Source organism: Lycium ferocissimum, chromosome 3 (genome assembly GCF_029784015.1).
Source record: "Lycium ferocissimum isolate CSIRO_LF1 chromosome 3, AGI_CSIRO_Lferr_CH_V1, whole genome shotgun sequence".
NCBI lineage: Eukaryota > Viridiplantae > Streptophyta > Magnoliopsida > Solanales > Solanaceae > Lycium > Lycium ferocissimum.
The window spans coordinates 61,259,490-61,285,257 of record NC_081344.1 but is presented as its reverse complement, the minus strand read 5'-3'; the positions used below and the strand labels follow the sequence as shown (position 1 = coordinate 61,285,257).

Below are 25,768 nucleotides of genomic sequence, written 5' to 3'. Positions count from 1 at the left end.
CTTATTCATCCAACTTGTTAGTCTACATTCAAGAAGATCGACACTATCGTTAGATTCATCGACATATACTTGTCTTAACCTTTCAAGTACATTCACTTATGGTCCGCCGAAATTTCGGCAAGATCTCCCCCGTAAATATACCACCCCGAGAATATGGCTCGCCCAATTTATCCATTAACAACAATCCGAGAATTCAACTCCCAAACCAACAACAATGCCAACAATCTTACTAACAACATTCCATTCATATTCAATTCAATTCAATTCAATTTAATTCACATAATCTTTCAACAACTCAATCAACATTTTACTTTACCCGAAACCTTCCAATTCCACAACAACCATGGATTTCATGATCATTCGTACGCATTAACCTCAACAACAACCTTCATTACACATTACATGATCCATATCGACAACAACTAGAATATCAAATTACATCAATTTACACTAACTTACCAAAACACCTATTTCGACCATAATCACTCCTTACATGTCTTCATGCATTTTCATCCATCTCTATACAATATAACAACAACATAACAATCAAACTACTAAAATAAAATTAATTCATCATTTCTACACAACACCTACTCCATTCGGCCAACACCATGTATATACAACTACACTCCAACATGGATGATTTCATAATTTCCATTTTCATCACATAATTCTTAGCAACGACGACTAAAATAATAAGAAACATTGATTCATTTCTTGCATACCAAGCAGCCCCTACACGGCCATTCCTCATTATTCATCATTCTATGAATTCCATTCATTTTCTACATATTACCACAACACACAAACATGTTGAGTACCATTGATTCATTACTCCAACACAACCTTACATACACACTCATGCACGGCCAAACACACCATACATACATATTTCATGAATTTCATTTACTTCCACACACCACAACACAAGTAAACCCTTCACAACATATAAAAGGGGATTAAATCTTACCTTTCCTCTTCAACTTCTTCACTTGGCTAGAATGCGGAAACGACGAAACGGATGGCCTATCTCCCGAAACAATTATACCACGTTGTAGAGGACCTTCCATTTAGTAGGAAAACTAGGAGAAAATAATTTTTCTTGGTCAATTTCCCATGGCTCAATTTTGAGAGCCATGGCCGAACCTCCCTTGCTCCACTCTCTTCATCTTTTTTTTTTTTTTTTTTTTGTTCTAGTTTTCTTAAATTAAAATGATGACTTCCTATATATATATACTTGTCTTCCACCAATTTTCCTTATTTATAATTTGGCCCCTCAAGATAAGAATATGGCCACATAATCCCTCTCTAGAGAATTCTTGAATTTTCTTAAAATTAAAGGAAGACTAATGTCTTCTTAAACAAGCTTTGGTCCATAACTTTTATAATTTACAATTAGCCCCCTTTAATTAAAAATAAGGGCATGTAGTGCACGGCCAACATGGCCCCCTTCATGAACTTTCTTGAACTTTGCAAAATTCCCATTTTACCCTTAGTCCTCCGCAATATTTTCCATGAACCCTTTTCCGAATTTTCCTTTTTACCCTTAACCTTTCTCATTATTTCCATACTACCAACGTCCGTAAATAATGCTCATAACCTACTAATGCATTAAAATAATTTTAGAACATAGTCTTGTCCTTAACTTCTCCCAACGTCCGCACGTACGAAGTACGGGCTATAACATCCTCCCCCCCTTTAGAACATTCGTCCTCGAATGTTCAACTAACCTTATGGGGTCTTGTAGCACTCCGGGGGGGGTTTCCCGTTTCATAGTTGTCCTTCTCTTCGAGCTCACTTCTCATCCCTATTCTCCTCACCCTCGAACTCTTGGATCTTTACGTGAACCCTCATTCCGTGCCATAGGCCTTCCTAATCCACTACACCCACTCGTTTCTACTTTTTTTTCACGTATTTCTTGATAGGCCGATACGTTTTAAACTCTGGCCTCCAGGCTAATAAGTTTCCTTCCTTTGGACTTGGAGCCTACAACATGCTCTCCCCCCCTTTAAGGGGTTCCTTACATGCCAGCAGTCCTTTCATGAGGTCTTCGTCTATATCTTATTCCTCGCCTTCCTTCCCAACCCTGTGTCTAACATCTCAGAAACTTCTAATCCTAAGTTTTTTTTTTTTTTTTTTATTTTTTATGTCAGCATTTTGTCTCCATTTCCATACCCTTTCGTCCACTATTCGTCCTTTCACTTGCTTAACTTACTTGCCCATAGTCCCTCTTTAACTGCGCGTCTGTGCTGTAGCTGTACGTCCACATTTCGCAAGTGTTCCGCTACTCTTGTTCTTAGCACAGGATCTTTACAATCTTTACTCTCTTTACCCTTGTTCTTCGGGTCCTTAACTATACTTATGATGCTATAACCGAGCGGTCTCCTATACCTGTTCCCTTCATTTATTCTGTTTCCGCTAAGATTAAATCCTTCAGACTTCACATGAATTCTCATTCCACACCTCTAACTTCCACTCAACAATGTCGACCCATTACCTTTATATACCTTTCAGCACCGAAGTCTTACAATATCGTCACTAAACTTAATCATTCCTTCTCTTACTTCACATTTCCTTGTCACGGTTACTATTCCTTCTGCTCTGCCTATCAAAATCGGTCTTCAAACCTCGTACACCCCTTTCCTGTTTCCTTTTATCACTTTCTACTCCTTTTTACATGTATACTTTGAGTCCTTACCCAAATAATCTCACGCTTTGCCGGTAATTTCTCTCGGGAGCCTCCTTTACTGAGGTTTCTTACCCTTCGCCTCTTTTCGACGCTTTGTTCTCTTTGTTTTCCACTAACACACTCTCTTTCCTTCCCAACTATCACCATATTAGACCCTCCAGCCTTAGTCCATAACAAAATAATGACAGCTTTCCTTGTAGCACTTATACCGTCCACTTTCGCTGTCACTTGGGCTTCGATTCCCTTACTTGACTGATGCCTTCCTTACCATAGCGCCGGTTGCTGGGACTCCCATATCTATCAATATAATCATATGTAAAATATTCTACACATTCATGTATATATATATATATGTGCATTATTCACTAACCCACAAAATCTTTCAAACATTGTTCAAGCCTATCCAACTTTCCCGGGTTATGATACGCTTTTTGTCTCCTCACCGAGCTAGTCTGCCTCGTCTCACGCGACCTCTTAAGGTTTCTAGCCATTCCATACACTCTGGTTTTCCTTAGGTTACTCTAATTTCTCATTCATCCCTTATACTTAAATTTATGGAATTCCTTCATACTTCCCAGGGGGGTCACCCATCCTCCCACCTTAGCACGCTTAACCTCGAAACTCTGGTGGGATTCGGTGCCTTAATGCCGATATAATCGCGTCCACTTTCTCATATGACCTTTATTACATGATTTAAGGCCAGTCGAAGCCTCACAGCTTCCAAAACATTTTCGTAATACGTCCTTTCTTTTACATTTACCGTTTTACCCTTTTCTCTTCTCGATATTCACTTTCTGCCTGTGCATGACTATTTCCTGTCTGGCGCCCAGCTCCACGTAACAGAACAAATACATCCATCCAGCCTCACCTCTTTTGACTTCCATATCATCCTTCGCCCTTCTTCCGCCGATACTGGGCGCCTGCGAAAATCAACGATTAGCATAAGGAATCTTATTTCCTATGACTTGGCTCTATCGCACGATCTAATGAAAGAAAGAAGGTCAACCATCCCTAGATGCCCCGCAGCCTCCTGTTTATAAATGTGGCCGGCTTCACACCCATAAACGGACTCTATCGGACACGACTTTGCGACAACCCTTGGACCGACCTGCTCTGATACCACTTTGTCACACCCCGATCTCACTAGGGTGTGATGGGCACCCGACCCCGTAATCGGAGCCGAGCGAACCCACTGACTCTTACTACGTACAAAATTTTTTTTCTTTTTTTTTCTACGTCAAGTATGCATACTAAGATTTCTGAAATATTCCTTTGTTGCTTTCAAATCAAATAAAATATGTAACTGTACAAAACGTGTATCATAGTACAAACTGACTCCCGAAACCCACGACTGTGTCTGCAAAGTCTCTAACTTCAAACAAGACATCATGGCATGGCACGCTGACTCGGCGACACTCCAGGACAAATGGAGTTTGCCAACTTCGCTGGAGCGTCCTCTATCACGGCTTCTAATCGTCTGGGTGTACCTGCGCGGCATGAAACGCAGCCCCCGAAGAAGAGGGGTCAGTACGAGCATTGTACTGAGTATGTAAGGCATGAATAGTAACATAATAGGAGATATAGCTATGAGTAGCAACATAGTAAAAGTATAAGTAATAACGAGAATGGAATCCGTAGAACATAGCATGTGCTATAAAAATGGTACGTACATCCGAGTGCCTCTTAAGGCGGAGTCGTGCATGCTATCGTTACTCTTTACTTACGTACATACATAGTCTGTCTGAATCACATAACATCATTAGCCCGCGTCCGGGACAACATTAACCGATATGGGATTTGCCTGAACCAATGCGGGATTTGCCTAAACCAATGCGGGATTTGCCTAAACCAGTGCGGGATTTGCCTAAACCAATGTGGAATTTCGTCTCATCATTGGGTTTGCCCCACCACTTGGTTGGCCCCACCATCGGCTTCGTGGCGCCTCACCTTGAAGGAACAATTAATTTAAGGCGAGACTAACAATGGAGAGCAACATCATAAAAGAAAAACATGGAGTAGGATCGTAAGGCATCGTTTCATATAAATAGCTTCTCGTATCTTGCATCATCATTATCATCATAGAACCATAGTCGTCGTTTTAGTCATTAAGACTTTCAATATTGTAAAACTTGATGACAAATTTTTTTTTTTTTTTTCAAATCGTAAAACTTGGATTTTGGAGAAAAAGGAATATTTTAGAAAAGATTTATAAACTTTCAAGAAGAAAAATCGTGCTTTGAAATCATAACTTCTAACCTTTGAAAATAAGGACATTATGGGAGCGTTTATAAGATTACATCATATGATTCATGCCATAGAAAGAAAAGGGACGAGCCTTAACATACTTGCGCCGCGCCTTACTAGCTACGCTTATTCATCCAACTTGTTAGTCTACATTCAAGAAGATCGACACTATCGTTAGATTCATCGACATATACTTGTCTTAACCTTTCAAGTACATTCACTTATGGTCCGCCGAAATTTCGGCGATCTCCCCCGTAAATATACCACCCCGAGAATATGGCTCGGCCCAATTTATCCATTAACAACAATCCGAGAATTCAACTCGGCCAAACCAACAACAATGCCAACAATCTTACTAACAACATTCCATTCATATTCAATTCAATTCAATTCAATTCAATTCACATAATCTTTCAACAACTCAATCAACATTTTACTTTACCCGAAACCTTCCAATTCCACAACAACCATGGATTTCATGATCATTCTTACGCATTAACTTCAACAACAACCTTCATTACACATTACATGATCCATATCGACAACAACTAGAATATCAAATTACATCAATTTACACTAACTTACCAAAACACCTATTTCGACCATAATCACTCCTTACATGTCTTCATGCATTTTCATCCATCTCTATACAATATAACAACAACATAACAATCAAACTACTAAAATAAAATTAATTCATCATTTCTACACAACACCTACTCCATTCGGCCAACACCATGTATATACAACTACACTCCAACATGGATGATTTCATAATTTCCATTTTCATCACATAATTCTTAGCAACGACGACTAAAATAATAAGAAACATTGATTCATTTCTTGCATACCAAGCAGCCCCTACACGGCCATTCCTCATTATTCATCATTCTATGAATTCCATTCATTTTCTACATATTACCACAACACACAAACATGTTGAGTACCATTGATTCATTACTGCAACATAACCTTACATATACACTCATGCACGGCCAAACACACCATACATACATATTTCATGAATTTCATTTACTTCCACACACCACAACACAAGTAAAACCTTCACAACATATAAAAGGGGATTAAATCTTACCTTTCCTCTTCAACTTCTTCACTTGGCTAGAATGCGGAAACGACGAAACGGATGGCCTATCTCCCGAAACAATTATACCACGTTGTAGAGGACCTTCCATTAAGTAGGAAAACTAGGAGAAAATAATTTTCCTTGGTCAATTTCCCATGGCTCAATTTTGAGAGCCATGGCCGAACCTCCCTTGCTCCACTCTCTTCATCTTTTTTTTTTTTTTTTTTGTTCTAGTTTTCTTAAATTAAAATGATGACTTCCTATATATATATACTTGTCTTCCACCAATTTTCCTTATTTATAATTTGGCCCCTCAAGATAAGAATATGGCCACATAATCCCTCTCTAGAGAATTCTTGAATTTTCTTAAAATTAAAGGAAGACTAATGTCTTCTTAAACAAGCTTTGGTCCATAACTTTTATAATTTACAATTAGCCCCCATAATTAAAAATAAGGGCATGTAGTGCACGGCCAACATGGCCCCCTTCATGAACTTTCTTGAACTTTGCAAAATTCCCATTTTACCCTTAGTCCTCCGCAATATTTTCCATGAACCCTTTTCCGAATTTTCTTTTACCCTTAACCTTTCTCATTATTTCCATACTACCAACGTCCGTAAATAATGCTCATAACCTACTAATGCATTAAAATAATTTTAGAACATAGTCTTGTCCTTAACTTCTCCCAACGTCCGCACGTACGAAGTACGGGCTATAACAGTTTTGTGGCTATGAGAGGTATAAACGTCGTGTTGGTTCTCGTAAGAGGAAATTGGTCCCTTACAAGAAAATGTATTATTTCCCCTTGATTCCTAGATTGCGGAGATTATATGCGTCTCATGCTACAACTGCCGACATGAGATGGCATCATGAGCATATACAAGAGGAGGGGGTAATGTGTCATCCATCAGACTCTGAGGCTTGGAAGCACTTCAATGAAACTCATTCCTTTTTTGCTGCTGAACCAAGGAATGTGAGGTTGGGTTTATGTACGGATAGTTTCCAACCATTTGCCCAGACGGGGAGCAAATACTCTTCGTGGCCTGTGATTGTCACTCCATATAATTTGCCTTCAGGGATGTGTATGAAGGAGGCATACATGTTCTTAACTGTCATTGTACTAGGGCCACACAATCCTAAACAAAAAATTGATGTTTATCTGCAACCTCTAATAAAGGAATTGACTTTGTTGTGGGAGACAGGTGTAGAAGCATTTGACATCTCAAAAAAGCAAAACTTTCAATTAAGGGCAGATTTGATGTGGACAATCAATACCTTTCCAACATATTCTAGTTATCAGGATGGAGTACAGGTGGCAACTTAGCATGTCCTTATTGTATGGAGGAAACACAATCCTTCAGATTAAAACATGGTGGGAAAACAACTTGGTTTGATAGTCATAGAATGTTTCTTGATCAAAATCATCCATTTAGGAGAGATCGTAAAAACTTTCTTAAAGGTCATACTGTCACAAGGCCACCACCTGCCGTTAGAATAGGAGAAGAAAATTTGAATCAAATTTGTGAGGTAGGGATAACAAAAGTAACTGAGTTAGATGCACGAGAAGTTAATACGAGGATATGTAATTCATATGGATGGAAAAAACGAAGCATCTTTTGGGATTTGCCTTATTGGAGTTCTAACATGATACGACATAATCTTGATATCATGCATATTGAGAAGAATGTCTTTGATAATGTGTTTAACACTGTTCTTAATGTTGTTGGCAAAACCAAAGACAGTCCAAAAGCACGTCTAGATATTGCAAAATACTGCGATCGACCGCAGTTAGCAAGGAATCTTGATGGATGCTATCCCAAAGCTGCATATATAATAGAAAAGAATGAAAAGTTGTCTTGTTCGATTGGTTGAAAGGTGTGAAGTGTCCAGATGGGTATGTTTCGAACATAAGTCGATGCCTGGACACGGACAAATTTAAGCTATTTGGCATGAAAAGTCATGATTGTCATGTGTTCATGCAACGACTATTGCCAATTGCCTTTCGTGAGCTACTTCCTAGTAATGTGTGGCAGGCACTTACAGAGTTGAGTTAGTTTTTTAAGGATCTTACTTCAACTGTTCTTCGAGTGGTGGACTTGGAGAGATTAGAGGTACACATCCCACAGATCTTGTGTAAGTTAGAACGCATATTTCCCCCGGGATTCTTTAACTCAATGGAACATTTACCCGTGCACCTGCCATATGAAGCACGGATTGCTGGACCTGTACAATACAGATGGATGTACCCTTTTGAGAGGTAAATATAAAATATATATTCTTTAATGGTGAAAAGTATCCCATAATTTATTGGTTTACCTTTATAGGTACCTTCGAACTCTTAAAAACATGATTGGGAACAAAGCTAGTGTTGAGGGTTCCATTTGTGAAGCATACATGATGGCGGAGTCAACACAATTGTTTTCTCATTATTTTGAACCTCATGTTATCTCACGTCATCAAAATGTGGCCCGTAACAATGATGGTGGTGTTATAGAAGATATTGAAGGAAATGTTTCAATATTCACTCATCCAGGCAAACTATCGGGAGATGCAAAAAAGAGAGATTTGTCCCTTGAAGAAATCAAGGCTGCCCAAACTTATATTTTACTAAATACTAAAGAGGTTGACCCGTTTGTAAGGTAACATTATAAAGTTATACTTATTTAATATAATGAATATATCCATATATTATGGCTTTCTATTTAACTTACTTTGCTGCAATGAAGCATGTATGTGCAACGTTTGCAAGAAGAGTTCCCGAATCTATCTCGAGATCAAATAGATGAGAGTCTTGAAACATATTTTTCTATATGGTTCAAGGAATATGTAACCCTCCATCAATCATTATTTTTTAAACTATGACTGCTTAAAATGGCTTGTGAAATTTGACTAAGTCTTATAATTTTTTTAAAATAGGTTCGATCCAATCGATCCAATCATAGTGAGAACAAATACTTGCGTAGTCTTGCTCATGGACCATTAATAAGAGCGTATGATTATCCAATGTGTTTTGTTAATGGATACAAATTTCACACATTACGTCGTGGTAGTGCTAGATCAACAATGAACAGTGGAGTTTGTATCTCGAATCCAAATGTTGGCGATTACTATGGACGGATACAAGAGATTATACAAGTGGAATACCATGAATCACCTTTAAAGCAAAATACATTATTCAAGTGTGAATGGTTTGATCCAACTGTGAATGTTGGTGTTAAGGAGAAATTGGTCGATGTTAACCATCGTTGTCAGTTTAACAAATATGAACCTTTTATTCTTGCGATGTAAGAAACTCAAGCGTGTTATATGTTTTATCCTAGCACAAAAAAGGACAAGGATGATTGGTTAGCTGTATTGAAAGTCAAACCTCGACATGTTATTGAATTACCTGATGAGGAAGTGATCACAACTCCGGAACTGGAACTAAATCTTCCATTCCAAGTTGAAGAAGTTGAAGTCCATGAGATAGATATGACTATGACCGTTGATGAAGTTATACTCCTGCATGATCCAAATGGGGAAGCAATTGAAATGGATGAACCAATTAATGATGGATTATTGCCAGAGCATCATGAATCCGAAGAAGAGCATCATGACTCTGAAGAAGAATCTACAGAAGATGAGTATGAAACTGAGGATGAAACTGAGGAGGATGATGAGGAGGAGTTCGAAGAAGAAATAGATACTGACTAGTGTGTTGATAGAAATGTGCTATTGTATCTTTATTAACTTTTGTTTGTAGTAATATGTTTTGGATGTTATAAGTATCTGATATGTCTACATTTGTTGGTTGTCTTGGATGTCTAAGCTTCTTAGTCATTTTTATAATGTATGCACAATCCAAAGACTTTTTCTTAATATATCCATTGCTTACTATGCTGAAAATCTAGCAATAATTCTATGATTTTGCACAATTTAATTTACTGTCCATTTTTTGTGTGTAATCTTTAAAGAAAATAGTTTGCTTGTGATAGTCAGAAGAAGCTCCTCATGTCTTTGGCTATCTTTCTATTGATAGTCAGAAGAAGATCCTCATTTTTGCAGCTACGCTTATAAGAACTTCATTTCTGTTAGTTGCGTCCACTGTGATTTCATTTCTTAACATTGAATGTATTAACTTGAGTTTACTACTGCAAATGGACCTTTTGTGGAGTTTTGACTTCTTTCATTTTAACTGATCACCTTTTATATACAACTTCATTCATCCTTTAACTTTCCTTATAAAAATTTCATCCGGAAAGTGAGGATCCATAAACCTAACATGTTTCCGTGAATTTGGTCACATGAAGTTGGTCAAATTTTAATAACAAAAAGCATAATTATTGTGCAAAACCAATAATTTGCTGCCCATTTTTTGTGTAATCAGTGGTTTCAATAATATATTCATTGCTTACTCTCATGCTAATTATCTAAAAGATGATTGCCTCTATGTTTTTTCTTGTAGATATGGCTCGTGGCAGAGGTCGAGGTAGCATGGGCCGTGTAAGCAAGACCTCAACTAGAGGTCGAGGTAGTGCTGGTCGAGGCAACATGCCTACTGTTCCCGTTCCCACAATTAGTTCTCAACAAGGTGGTACCAATTTCTCAGGTGGGCAAGACCAAGTTCAAACATGTCCTACTACTACGCCACCCATTCAAACATCAGGTCATGGTAGCACCCCATCCATTTCTGAATTATCTCCTATAGTACCTAATGAGAGCAACGTAATAGGCGAGGGTGCGTCTACTCAGAGAAATACAATAGGCGAAGGTTCATCTGCTCAGAGTGATGCAATAGGTGAAGGTGAGAGCAATAGTAACGTGGAGCGGACACTTTATTTTTCTTTCTCCTTCAGGGTCAATTTCTGCTTGCACCATTATTATTTATATACTGTAATTGCTTTATGATAGACTTCATATAATGTCTTCAAATTTGTCCAGGTTGGAACCATCGAGATTATGCTCTGAGACGATAACTGAGATTTTTAAGAATGAAGTTGAGCCTAATGGAGTTAACTGGAAAAGTGTCTCACAAGAGACAAAAGATTTTTATCTCGGAGAATTCGAGGTATAATAACTGAAACATTTGTCACTAATTACCGTTAGTGTTCAGAACAAAAAATAATTTTTTTTATTAACTTTGACTATGAGATGTACAACTTTATTCTTAATCGAAGCTGTCAAAAAAAGTAACCAAGAACATGTCTAATAATCCCTCTCGTCTCACTTCCTTGCAACACGGCATCATCTCATTCTTTTCACCGTCGTCAGAAAAAACTGCCTCTTTTTTACTTTCCCGTTTATTGGGCGACCGATGGTGCTTTTCTTATAACTCATGTCTTATAATTTTTTATCTTAGCGTGATGATGAGTTTATTGTTATACTCTCTCCGTAAAATTATTTCGAGAAGGCATTCTATTGGGATTCTTCGATTGATAGTGAAGTGAGGAAGCAATGACGTAGAAAGGCGGGAAGGTATCATGGATTTCGTTAGCACAATAAAAGGTGAGGGGATTCAGCCAGTTTATGTTCCGAAAGAAACATGGGAAAGTTGGAAGAAATATTGGGAAGATCCTAAGGTTGTTGAAAAATCAAAAATAGCTTCAAAGAATCGTCATGGCGATGAGGATGCAGTTGCCAGTGGGACTCACACGGGCGGCTCTATTTCCATCGGAGAGCATCACAAGAGACTTGTAAGTTAATTCTGTGGCTTTGGCCTTTGCCTAACTAAATTGCCATCATGAAGGTGAATGCCGCAACTATGTTTATGTTGGTAAGTTTGGACTTGTAAGTTATTTGTTGTTTTCAGAAATTTAGACTGCTTCATCAGTTACAGGTTGAAAATGCTGAAAATCTATATAATTATATAAAAGAATTGGCCTTTATCTCTTATTTTCTCACTAAAAGAATTTGCTGAGCAATAAAAATAGCATATTTTCACTCACTAATTGAGTCATTTACTCATTATTTGGGGTATAGTAACAGACATAACGTATGAGAGTTGGGTGCCACCGAACGGACGTAACGTATGACTTAATTACAGAAACCAACTTTCATTTGTGTTGATCCTTTTTCCTGATCATGTTAAATTCTCAATTTTTCTTTAAATATACTATGAGCCGGCTATGGCAGTTACCTATATATCCAATTAGAAAGACATGTATTCTATAATTGTGTTTATCGGACTTGCGATATAGCCTATTCGCGAACTAATTCAGAAGATAAGGATCGGGATCAGTTATCCATTGACTGTTTGGCTTCATGGACCGTCGCAGACTAATTAATACTATTAGTTTTTAAAGTTTTGTTCTCATTTTCACCATAACTTTTTACTGATTTCCTGCCTTCAATTAGTTTTTAAATTTTCATGAACATATTCTCATATGGACTCTGCATATGTAAAAGGAATATGTCAAAATATATTCTCTACTGTGACATTGGTTGCTTCTTTTGTTGGTTTTGGAAGTTACTAAACTATGTATATTTTTTTCTTGTATAGGCTATTAAAAAGGGTCGAGATCCAACACCAAGTGAGGTACATTTGCACGTCCATACACACGGTCATGATGAAAAATCTTTTGTTGGTGAGCGAGCCCGAATCGTGCATGTGAATCCAACATTCTATAATCTTTTCTTTGTTTAGTCCCATCACATTCAAGAAAAGAGCGAAAGCCAATGGCTGATAGCAATATTAGAAGCCAAACCTGATCGAACTTTTTAGCCCTCATAAAGGCCTTCATTAAAGTTCTATAAGTAACCACATCAGGACTAGTACCCTACAGAAATAGCAACACCACTATCAACAAAGTTTATGTCAGGAAATGTATTTAGAGAAATTTGGAAATTTTAAGGACTTACCATCGCTTTTATATGATGGTAAATTGATAGTGCCTCCATATTCCTACCAAGATTCCCAAAGCATTCATCAAAGATATTTAGCATTATAAGGTTTGGTTCCATTCCATCACCTTCCATTATTTAACCTTTATACCTACTCACATAATCCCTGCACACAAGGCAAAAATATTTAAAAGATGGAATCTCCTCAAAGCTACTTAAAGATACTATCTTAAACATAGTGGGAAACATTAACTACATATATAAATGATGCTTATAAGGAAACCAAGTGTAAAATCCATGCCAGAAATTAAGACACAGTACTAGATGGGTAAAATACTTAACCATAACAAAAGTGTGTAAAAAAAATCCGGTCTGCATGCATTAATTTAATTTAAACACCAAACGAGTCTTGATAGGGCATGGTTAAACACTGGGTACGAGTAAGTTTTTAACATACTAGATGCAAGGGGAATGGTTAAATATCAACTCAACTACACAACCATTTCCAAAGCTATCTAATCCAAGATTAGCACTACCATTATATAAAGTGGCAGATTTACAGTCATGTATTGTCTGATTTCAGTTCAATTTTTTTATGTTAACAAATATGTTTACTGAACACTTATATTCCTTTAGCAGATTAAATCAATAATTCTCCTTTTGTTTTCTCAAAGTAGGCTCATTTCACTTCAACTTACTTCTATGTTTTTATCTAGTTCTCTACCATGTGATCTTCAGTTTTGTAGTTCACTTCAATCAATTGATCTTTCTAGGAACTCACTTTCAGGTTCACTACCTGTTCAAATTTGTTCTTGGTTACCTTATTTAGTTAATATTGATCTTTCTGGTAACTTTTTTACTGGTTCTATACCACCTGAGTTTATTAACTGCAAATTCTTGACCACCCTTTTGCTAAATGACGACAAACTTGCTGGTCAATGCCATTTGAGATTGGCAGGTTGGACCCGTTGAAACGGTTCGGTGTGTCAAATAATGGTCTTTCTGGTTCAATTCCTGATGATTTAGACCGGTTCTTGAAAGATTATTTTGAAGGGAATAATGGACTTTGTGGGACCCCACTTGGAAATAAATGTAGTAAGTTGAGTAATAAGAGTCTTGTTATTATTATAGTTGTTGGTGTTGTTGGTGCTTTAGGATCTTTAATTCTTGGATTTGGGATTTGGAGATGGTTTTTGGTTCAGCCAAACTAGGAAGATAGAGAGCTTGGTGATGGTAAAGGTAGTAGTAATAATAGTAGTGATTGGGTTGAAAAGTTGAGAGCTTTTAAGCTTGTTCAGTTTACATTGTTTCAAAAACCTATTAACAAGATTAAGCTTAATGATTTATTAGCAGGTAATAATTCTTTTGATAGTGGAAATATTGTCATTTCAACTAGGAATGGTGTTTCTTATAGAGCTATGTTGCCTGATGGATCTGAATTAGCTATTAAGAGGCTGAGTAGTTGTAAGATAAGCGAAAAATAGTTTCGGTCCGAGATGAATCAGTTGGGGCAACTTAGGCACCCGAATTTAGTGCCTTTATTAGGTTTTTGTATAGTTGATACTGAAAGGCTTTTGGTGTATAAGGATATGCATGATGGAAGTTTGTATTCCCTTTTACTGCATCCATCCACATTAAGTTTAACCCATCCCATAGGAGGTTTATGACAAAAAACAGGTTGGGATTGGATAGCAGGGGATAAATTCTCTATTGCTTTATAATGATCATGCCAGAGACCAGGTAGTTGCAGGTCAAGAAACTGTAAATGAATGATCATAGTGATCATAGTGATTGTAAATGAATGATCATAGTGATCATCTTCGTCACTTGTTGGATAATGACCCAGTGAGACATAGTTTTGTTATCAAACCTAGCAGTGCACCTACTTTTCCATATTTGCCAGAATATGATAGTTGGTAAGCATTGTAAAATGGTTTTATGAACCTCATTTTTAGGCTTTGTCAACCACCACTTCATAGCTTTTTGTCTAACCTGTCCATGGATCAGATTAATTCCACATGAATTGCAGAAGAAAGTCCAAACTTGATTAGCAATATAACCACAACTAAACGGTGGTAACCAATTGAAGTTATCCTCTCATAGTGATTAGTAGTATAGCAGCTACATATGGAAGATAAATTCACTCCAAACCTTTTAACTGCAACATCAGTAGCCACCTTATCCAAAAGAACTCTCATCATAAAAAAGGAATTTGTAAAAGGCAGTTTCTTTTGCCAGATGCACATGCCAGTTCTTTTTATGAGGTAATAGAGGAAAGCATAACTGTTTATTGTGTGGGTGTGTGTTAAGATGAAACATCATTTATTATTTTTTCTAGGAGCAGATTTTTTATTTTATAGATAAGTTAATTGATGTATGTTTTGAGAATACTGTTGGTGTTTCATTTAGGTATTTTCACTGTAATAGTTTAATAAATGTTTTGTTTAATTCATGGTGGTTAGTTTAGAAAGCACCAATCTGGCTATGTTGTTGATGTTCAGCTTTTGAATTGTTCTCTGAACTTATCAAAGCTTTAAAAAAAAAAAAAAAAAAAAAAAAAAAAGGAAGAAGCTTTGTTTGCTTCCTTCAGTGACACAGAGATATCTTGAATTGTATTGAAGCTTTCAGGGCATTATTCTTGCTGTCTTTAATGGTTCTTGTACATGTGCTTACTGTTAATGAAATGGGGTTAACTAATTATCACTCTCTTCTACAGGAAAAATATCAAGAAATACTACAAAATAAGTCACAGACTCAATCTGAAGTTGATCAATGTCAAGCCTATTACGAAGTCGTAGGAGGGGTAAAGAAAAGAAGAATATATGGTCTTGGATCTCAAGCACACTTATATTATGGGCCGAATCTTCGTCCTTCTTCTGCATCTGATGCTACATCCTCGCATACCACCTCCGAATGCTCAACCGGCAGTGTCGAGAAATTTGGATGAGTTAGTAATGGGATTAATTCCTGCACTGACTGATAGCATGATTCCTGCACTAACTGATCGCTTGCTTCCTATAATTGTTGAGCGGGTACGTGGATTGAATCCTTCAGTCTCTTCTCAGACGGACGCTCCTAACGACCATCCATCATCTGTGGCACCTATAGTTCCAGCTCCAACAACTGCCAATATTGATCAAGTTCATGCATCGACTTCTGATGATGATCGTGGCTCTCCAGTCTCTCATTAGTTAGTTTTGTGGTTTGGACTTTATGGTTGTTAGTTTTGTTGTTTGTACTTTATGGTTGTTGCATATGATTTTGGATTTTTTGGTTTGGATATTATCGCTGTGGATGCTTCAAACTTGATTTGCATTCTGCTATGTATTTTGGACCTTGTAGAATATTATTTCTATTAATTAAGTTATTATATGAGTATCTAATATATGCTTGGACAGGTGTATTTAAAATATAATATAAAATAAAAAATAAAAATGATTCGCGATGGATTTCAAATGTTGCGACAAATTATTTTTGTCGCCAAAAGGAATGCAGAAATGTGTAGTAAAAGAATTGGCTACGGAATTAGCGACGGAAACTATTGGTCGCCAATCAGAAGAAACGATGAAATAACTCATAGAATTAGCGACGGAAATTATTAACATAGCAATGGATTTCATTCGTTGCTCATATTGGCAACAGATAAAATACGTCACCAATTCGTCGTTAATCCAACGACGGATTCATTTTTTTTGTCGGCAAATTGCTAGCTACGAGGATTTTACCGACGGATTCAATTCCGTCGTTATTCTGTAGCTATATTGGTTTAGCAACGGATATATGCTGTTTACCGACGGATTTCGTCCGTCGCTAAAACCAGTTTTTTTTGTAGTGCGTAACCTACCTGGTAGCCGAGCAGGAGCCATGGACACTCACATCTTTTATTTTCCCTTTCATAGCGCCTCCAAATACTCAAAGTCTAATCATATTCAAATTCTATATTAGAAATCATATATTGCTATACTTATTTTTTGAATCAAGTTCAACTATGGAGAAAAGGGGAAACGGGCCCACAAGAGTAAAACAGTCATTTCGAAAGTGAAATATGCAATTCAAATTTCTTGGAGTTCAATCCTACTAATCAATTACTAAAATAATCAAGAATGGGTCAATTTTGAGATTCAAGTGAAAACCCCCAATTTGGGTATGAACCCTAATTTTCCAACATTCAAATTCCTCAACATAAATGGAAGATTCAAGCCTATTAACTATGAAATCATCAAATTCTATGATTAGACTAGTCAAAACCACCAACAATTTCCATTTAGAAAGATTAGAACTCATTTCAAGAAGTTATTATCAAAGCCCATTTTTTCTCTTAGATTCTAATGGATTTCTAGCATGGATTCAACATTAGGAAGGTTAAAATAATGAATGCTAGGTTAGGAGACTTACCACCAAGAGGAATCAACCCAGGACTCTTCAATTTGCCCTGAATCTGCTAAGTAATAAATGAAGTGATAGAGAGTTAAGGGTTTTATCTTAGCATTTAATGATTCTGGAAACACGCTACCTCGCTGTAGCGGTATCGAGTTCGCTACAGCGGGCTTGCTATTGCGCATCTGCGAAAGCGGATTCCTGTCCATATGGCACCCCAATCGTAACCCATCATCCCACTATAGCGGACCAATACCTCGCTATAGCGGGTCCGTTATGGCGGAGCTGGTGCCGCTACAGCGGACACCAGACACCAGAATTTTTGGTTTTTTCACCAATCAAACCCCGCAATTCGACAATCACCCGAGACCTCCCAGATATAAACAAGACATGCATTCACATATAAAAACACGCTACGGACTCACTCGTGGTCTCAAAATTCCCAACGGGGGTCTATTTGACCGGGTCAACACCCAATGGCCAAATACTACCTTTCCAACCAATAACCCAAAACGCTCCCAAGTGCCTTAGGAACCGAACCGAACATCCATCCAAGTAACAATCAACCATCTGGACCTCTCAAAATTGACGGATTCCCAAAAAAGGTCTGGTTACCCAAAAGTCAACTATTGGTCAAACGTTTTTCACTTTAAAGCTCTAATTCGCACAAGTCATCACAAAACCTCACCCAATTATCTCGGGAACCGTACCACCCATCCCTACGGTTCTAAATCTACCACCCATCCCTGCGGGTCTAAATCATTCTCATAGGGCTCGGTGAAGGGTCGACGGGGGTAAAAAGGTTAAAACATTATAACGACCAAACGGGTTGTTACATTTATTCATTTGTCTAATTGATCCTCAACTTCATTCATATATCTTCTAAAGCATTCAAGCTTAAGATTTATGAGAAATCAAATAGACATAACCAAAGCGCGTGAAATCGTCAACAAAAGTAATAAATACAAAGCACTAGACCTAGCCCTCACATTCAATGGATCACATATCTGAATGGTTTAATTGCAATGGGAAATCAACTCTCTTAGCCTCCCAAATGGTTTACGTGTAATCCTTCTGCCAAGACAATTTTCATATGTTCGCATATTTTTTGGAGAAACAACCTAAACATCCTTCCTTTGCCAATCTATTATTCGATCTTTCCCTATGTGACCTAATCTTGCATGACAATGTAATAACATCAACTTTATTGTTGCTAGAGTAACATGTCATTACATAACGATCAACATAATAGTTATGAGTTGAAGGATTACAATCTAAAATGATAAAATCATCATAACAAAGAGGGTGTTTGGATTGACTTATTTTAAGTGCTTTTTGGCTTTTAAGCTCTTTTATGCTTTTTGTGGTGTTTGGAAAAGATAAAAAGTGCTTTTAAGCACTTATTTTTAGGCCAAAAAAAGTATAAAAATAAGCTAAAAGACAAAAGTTGGGTATTCTCCACTTATGGCTTTTAGCTTATAAGCTATTTTTAAAAAAGTCAATTCAAACACCCTCAAAGTCCAAAACCATAAAAACATTCTCTTGAGTAATTCTAACACTGTTGTGACTAAGACCTAAATAGAAACCAAGATCTAGAAGAACAGACACAAATATTAAGTTTCGTCGGATCTCTGGAGCATATAAAACATTAGGCAACATTAAAAATCGGCCACCATGCAAGTCTATTTTGTAAGTGCCTATTCCTTTGACTTCATGCTTTGCATTATTTCCTACATATATTCACTTTGATCCAGGTGAGGCTCGACAGAACTTCAAATTTTCTCGATCACTGCTCACATGATCGGGCCCCTGAGTTTATAATCCACACAGGATAAGATTTAGTTAGTAAAATTGTGCTAGAAACATATGTAGTACTTAGAGATGTGTTTCGAGATGCTACCCTTTTCGGCTCGGTACACTCACGAGTCAAATGCTTCGGAACATGATAGTTGTAGCACTTATGTTATTCTTGTCTTTCTTCTGAAAAATCATTTTTCCTTCTTGGAATTGGCCTGTTCTTTTTCTTGGAGGATTCTTCTCCAGTCTCTTTACCTTTTCTGCATTTTCTAATTTTTCTTGCGCTTGAAGCCTAAAAACTTTGTACAACTTGATTATACCGTATAGGCACTAAGTACAACTTTAGCAGCACCAAGCCGCTCATCTTCAAACTCGATGTGACAAGCAACATCAGAAAGGTTTTGATGCTTTCATGATGGATTAAGTTAATTTTCAAATGTTCCCAACTATTAGGAAGAGACCGAATCACTGCCTGAACCTATTGCTCATTAGAAAGAATATGACCAACACTTTTGAGTTAATCAATCATGTTAAACCATCATTCTAAGATGTTGTTTGAGATTGTGATCGTGTCACTTTTTGTAAGTATCAAACTTGATAGTCACCCGTCTAAGGCGGGTCACAATTGTACCCCTATATATATTTAGTAAGTGAGCCCACATGGCATGATCAATAGGGTATTCCTCACATTCGTGAATGACATCGTCAATAACAGAACTCATAATAATTTCACGTGTAGTGGAATCTTTCTTTTTCCATGCATTGTAAGCTACGAGATCTCTTTTGTGTTGGGCAGTGTTACTCTTCTAGGTGACTGAAAACATGGTTAATTCAATAACATCTTGCTCTTCCAATACATTCCATATCTAACGACTTCTGATATCGTAACTCTCACCATTTAGCTTCTCACCCTTGTTTAAGTCAGCAACGATGCTTTGTGATGTCATCTTTGTTATATGAGACAATTCAGCAAGTTTTACTCATCAATATTTACTTTGATCAATTTATGCATGTGATATACATACTCAATCACATTAATTCCCATAATGAGTTCACATTTAATGTAGAATTGAAAGGTCAGATAGTTTCCGATCATCATCTACATTCCAAACGTTTAATCAAAAAAACATTTCTTAGTGTGTAGTATATTAGTGACTTTCAATTAAGTTTGGATATGTAAAAGGTGAGACAAACAACACAATTCCATATATTGAAAAGAAGATCACAATACAAATTACAAGTCCGCATAGACATAATTCTCCCACTTGGCTTCAAGCATTTGAACATACACCCAAAAATATTGACTTGGCCAAATCCCGTGATAAGTATCAATTAATTTATCACCTCAAGATTATGTGAGAGAATATGCTAAAATTGATAAAGCTTCTCAATCCAAGATTACAATATAACTAGCCTATTAACTCGTTTTAACTGAAAAAGGGAACATATTCAGGTACTGAAGCATTAGGAGACAAAAAATTGTTGAACTCTCTGAGTTCCTTCTTTTTTTCCATTCATTCAACCTTTTGATCCCTTAACAGATTTGGCATCGCCCTTGGAACATCACTCCTTATAACTTCAGGGCCTCAGGAATATGTCTTACAATGACATACTCTTCTACATTGCCCCCTTGATCAATTTCGAGAACTCTTGCTTGGAGTACTTTGAGCTTATCCCTGTCCAGCCATATCTGATATAAGAACGAGGAAACAATAACAATGACTATATTATTCAATCTGACAACAAATGCCACAATTACTCGTAGAAGACAAAATTATGTTTAGAGTCATTTTCTAATTTATTAAGTCACTGCATCACATTCTGTTTTAGATTTAAACTACAATAAAGGAAATGAATAATGATGTAGCACCATAGCCATTCATGTTGGGAGTATAGTTACAGAGTCAATTAAAAAGATCTTGTTTATATTAGAATTAAATGATGGAGCAAAAAGGTGCTTCATCTATGCTCTGCTGCCACAAAAAATTGAAATTAGCTTAACATGATATAACTTTGGACAGAGTACTAAATCAAGCAATTATTTACATTCTCAACGTATTCTCTGAGAAAAATCAATTCTCATAGCAAATAATGACAAACAAGACTTGCTTTTTGTCTCAAATATATATTATTAGTTTTAAAAAAAAGGAAAATATGCATAAAGCTTAAGGCTTCACGTTAGAATCATCTGATAAAAATCACAATTGTATCTAACAATTTTGACTAGTAAATACAACTCATATAATTTTTTACAAAGAAAGCAAACTGAAACATGCTAAAATAAATAGAATACACAACTTTAATTGCCATAGAGAATGCAGTGCAATAAATAATCATAAGAACTTTGACTTTGGCACTCTGTACACATTTCTTTATCATATATTAAGAAAATTTCCAGTCTCTTCTCCATCTCTACAATTCTAAACTCCAAAAGTTACATCTCTTCTCAAAAGGCAAAGCAAGAGAAGAAGAAAGTGAGTCAAATTTGTGAAAACCACACAGTAAGTTCTTATTTTTATTTTATTTTAATGATTTTCATAGGGAAACAAGATTCACAACTAATGAAAAACCAAAGAGACGAACCACAAATCCAAAAACATTTATTTTCGACAAGAATTCACTGTCAACTATGACAATCATCCCTTTCCAAGAATCTCATTCTTCTAAACTGATGCATATTCTATTTTGTTTTACCGTATCAAGACTTCTGCTATTGTACAAATTTGTTATATCGTGTCAAAAGAAAATTCAACAGATGCAAACATCAAGAGTTTCAACGGCGATATACTCCGAGAATCAGTGTTAGACTTGGAAACAAATAACACATGTTCTGATCCCATTGTAAGGATTATATCAAGAATAATAATATGATTATGTTCCTGTTAATGCAACGGAGTAGAAATCACAATCCAGAAAATTGGTCAAATTCCACTTTCTTGGAAACAAAGCAAATATGCCACAAATTAAACGTTGTTTTTGTGTGTTAATGTGGAAGAAGAGAATAGAACTTCTTGTTTCTCTATTTCTTTTCCTTAGTATTTTGAGCCAAAGACTAGAACCTCCCCCCTATTTGAACGAAAGTAAAATAGCAGTTATCGAAAAACTGCTCCCGCTACAATTAAACGTGTAGTAACTTCTCCTGATAACTAATTTCATCTAATCTCTTTCAAAATGGATCAGTCTACCCATATGAAGCAACCCATGACCTAGACCCAACATCCACAAAAATTAATCTATCTTCCCAACACACACATTTCCAATGGTTTTGAAGTGGAAGCCAACTCAGCCAAAGAGGGTCCAAATTCTACTTAGCTTGTTACACATTTTTGGCGAGAAAAATGGTTATGGTAATTACGGGCCAATTTCTGCATTTCAATTGTATTTTCCTTATTATAATTTCCTTATTGTATTTCTTTTATTACATTTCCTTATTAATTATATATAGCTTGATGTAATAGGCATTAGACAACTTGGATGACATTGGTAATCAGAAACTCTCATTTCTTAATTCTCTTTTTCTCGATTCTACTTCTCTTCTTCTCCTATTTCTGCTACTTGTTTGGACTCGATACCACAAATTTGTATCTGATAAGTTATGTTATTTTATGTTTTGATCATTTAACAAACTTATTCGAGGAACCAGCTATACTTTTACAGGAACCAGATGAGATCAGGTTCTACTAGCCATTGTAGGGTCAACTCTACGTAATGTCTCTTGACACTATACTGACGTAACGGCAAAGACGAACACAATCCTAGTAGCTTTGCTAATGGAAAATGAAATGTCCCTTTCATATAAACACTTTCTCCACCTACATAAACAACATGTTACAAGTGAAAACCTAATAGTTGCAAATTAGAAAATCACTCTCTTCTCAAGTGCCAGCCGCTGCATCTTAAAGTGCTTTCAAGAACAAAGCTGCAACAAATAGAAGGACCAGGTCCCAATCACTGAAGATGTCTTAAGTCCTTAGGTTTGTTGAGTCTTTATCATTTATTCTTTTTCTTGTATTCCTACACGACTTTTAAGAAGTGTAATAGTAGGACAGATTTTTAGCCATTTTGAGTTTGTTCACTTGGCTAGAGTTAGTCAAGGTGTGTTATTTGCAATAGAGTTATTATAAAGGTCTTGCAATAGAGTTATTGTAATGGGGAGGGATTAAGAGTTTAATTCCTAGGTTGAAATTCGTTGTAATCTGAAGTTGCTCGTTTATAGTGAAGTTTGAGCAAATCCTACTGCAGTGGGTCGTGGTTATTAATCCCTTGAGCATGAAAATTTTCACGTAAATATCTTGTATTATTTACTTTCTGTCATACACAAGGGAACAGATAGAGAACCTGGTTCTCTATACTGTTTGGCGAACTCTTATATTCTATTAATTAGTATCACAGCAGGGTCTTTCTAAAAGGTTAACACCTAGAAATGTCCTTTCTCATGGCTGCTCTACCAAACCTAGAGAAAGGAAAGTCTAGCACAAGACCATAAGATTCAATGGAAAGTATTATGGGTGGTGGAAGGAAAGAATGCATGACTTCATCATGGCTGATGACTCTGAGTTGTGGGAAATCATCTGTGATGGTATTGATGTTCCTATGAAGATAGATCTGGCTGGTTTCATAACAGATCCAAAGACGAGGAAGGAGTATAATGAGGTTGATCAAAAGGCTGTAGAAAAGAATTACAATGCAAAGAAAATTCTTGTTTGCGGTATTGGACACATGAGTACAATCGTATCTCATCATGTGAAAATACAAAGGAAATTTGGGATGTTGTTCAAACTGCTCATGAGGGAACAAGTCAGGTAAAATGAGTCCAAAATAAACATGCTTACCACAGAGTATGAACTTTTTAAGATGAAGGATGTTGAGTCCATTCAGGACATGCATATCAGGTTCACCTCCATAAACAATGAATTCCATTCCATTGGTAAAATCATTCCAACAAACAAACTTGTGCGTAAAATACTCAGTGTACTGCCTAGTTCTTTGTAAAGCAAAGTTAATGCTATCTCTGAAGCCAAGGACTTGTAAACACTGACCATCGATGAGCTCATTGGAAATCTTAAAACCTATGAGTTAAAAAGACAACAAGATCTGGAAAGGAAGGAGCCAAAGAAAGAGAAGAATGTGGTTCTCAATGCTGCTGCTAAATTTGACTCCAGTGATGATGTGTCTGATATGATTTACCTCAGTTGAAGGTTTCAAAAGATGGTTTGAAAAAATAGTGGGTTCCAAAAGAAAGGAAACTCAAGCAAGAATCCAAAGGAAACGACTGCAGTCACAAATGTGGGTATCCTGGACATTTCATCAAAGAGTGTCCTCTCCACAAGAAGGAATATTACAAGAACAATTCTGAAAAGTAGCAAAGAGTAACCTGGTTCTGACTGAAAATTCAAAAGAAGAGATGTAGTTGATAACTTGGTGAAGCAGGCTAAACGCTACCTGGGGAGACTCTTCTAGTAAATCTAAAGATGAAAATGATCAAGGAGATGCTTCTATGATGGCTGTTGATGATGGACCTTCAAAATATGAGTCAATCTTTGCACTCATGGACAAATTTGACGACGGTGATGACAATGAGGATGAGGTAAATTTTCTTGAAGTTCAGGACAAATTAAAAAATTACTCTTAGAAAAAATTGATGTCATTAGCCAGCGTGTTAATTGATGCATATCACAGTCTCATAAAAGAAAAGGATGTTTTAATTGAAGAGTTTTGTGAAATAGAACAAGAGAGAAATGACATGATAGACACTATCAATAATTTAAAGGAACATATTGATGAAGTGTCTAGAGAAAACTCTTTGTCAAAAATCAGATTAAAAAATGGATGGATACCCTTGTTAGAGGAAAGGAAACAGCTAGTGAGATTCAGTTTGAGCTTGAAAATGAACTTAAAAGGGCCAAAATGATTATCAATACTGAGCTTGAAAGAAATAAATAGCTTCAAGAGAACTTAAAGAAGGTGAAACGTGATCTTGATAAATCAGTTAACTAGACCTGGTCCTCTGATGTGGTTATGTCCATGTACAAGAACAACACAGGAGGTAGGGAAGGTGTTGGATTTTAAAAGCCAAATCTCCCTATAATCCTCATAGCAAGTATGTTACTGCTTCTGAAAACTGGTTAAGCACTCACAGTGATCAAACAAGTCATTACAAAAATGCATGCAAAGCCAAAATTCAAGTCGTTGAGAAAAATAAGAATTTCATTGCAAAGGGATCTAGAACTGGGGGACCTGGTCCCCGAAAAAAAAAAGCTGGATTACCTTCATGGACTAAAAGGAGTATGATTCATCCTTTTTATCATTTCAAGGGACCCAAACTAGTTTGGGTTCCTAAATCTAATCAATGATTCTGTTTGCAGGCTGGAGTGAGAGGAAGCAGTCAAAAATGGTACATGGATAGTGGCTGCTCGAAACACATGATTGGAAATATGAAAAATTTCTCTCACTCAAGGCCTTTCAAAGTGGGAGCATGTCGTTCGGAAATGGCAAGAAAGGATATATTCTTGGTGCTGGAAAAATTGGCATGACACTCTCCCTTACAATTGAAAATGTGTACTATGTGGATGTCTTGAAATACAGCTTGCTGAGTGTCTCTAAAATCTGTGATAGAGGAAATAAAGTGAAATTCACATCTGGTTCTTACACTGTCACCAACATTAAATCTGGAGAAGTGGTCCCGATAGAAATAAGATACAAGAACATCGATGTAGCAGATTTTGATCTCTAAATGGGAATGATCTGACATGCCT

General features: G+C 36.6%; 2 pseudogenes; both read left to right on the top strand.

Annotated features, from left to right (window-relative positions):
* Positions 1 to 10,466: 10,466 nt before the first annotated feature.
* On the top strand, positions 10,467 to 16,171 carry LOC132048962 (uncharacterized; annotated as a pseudogene).
* Positions 13,259 to 14,506, top strand: LOC132050708 (probable inactive receptor kinase At1g27190; annotated as a pseudogene).
* Positions 16,172 to 25,768: the final 9,597 nt, after the last annotated feature.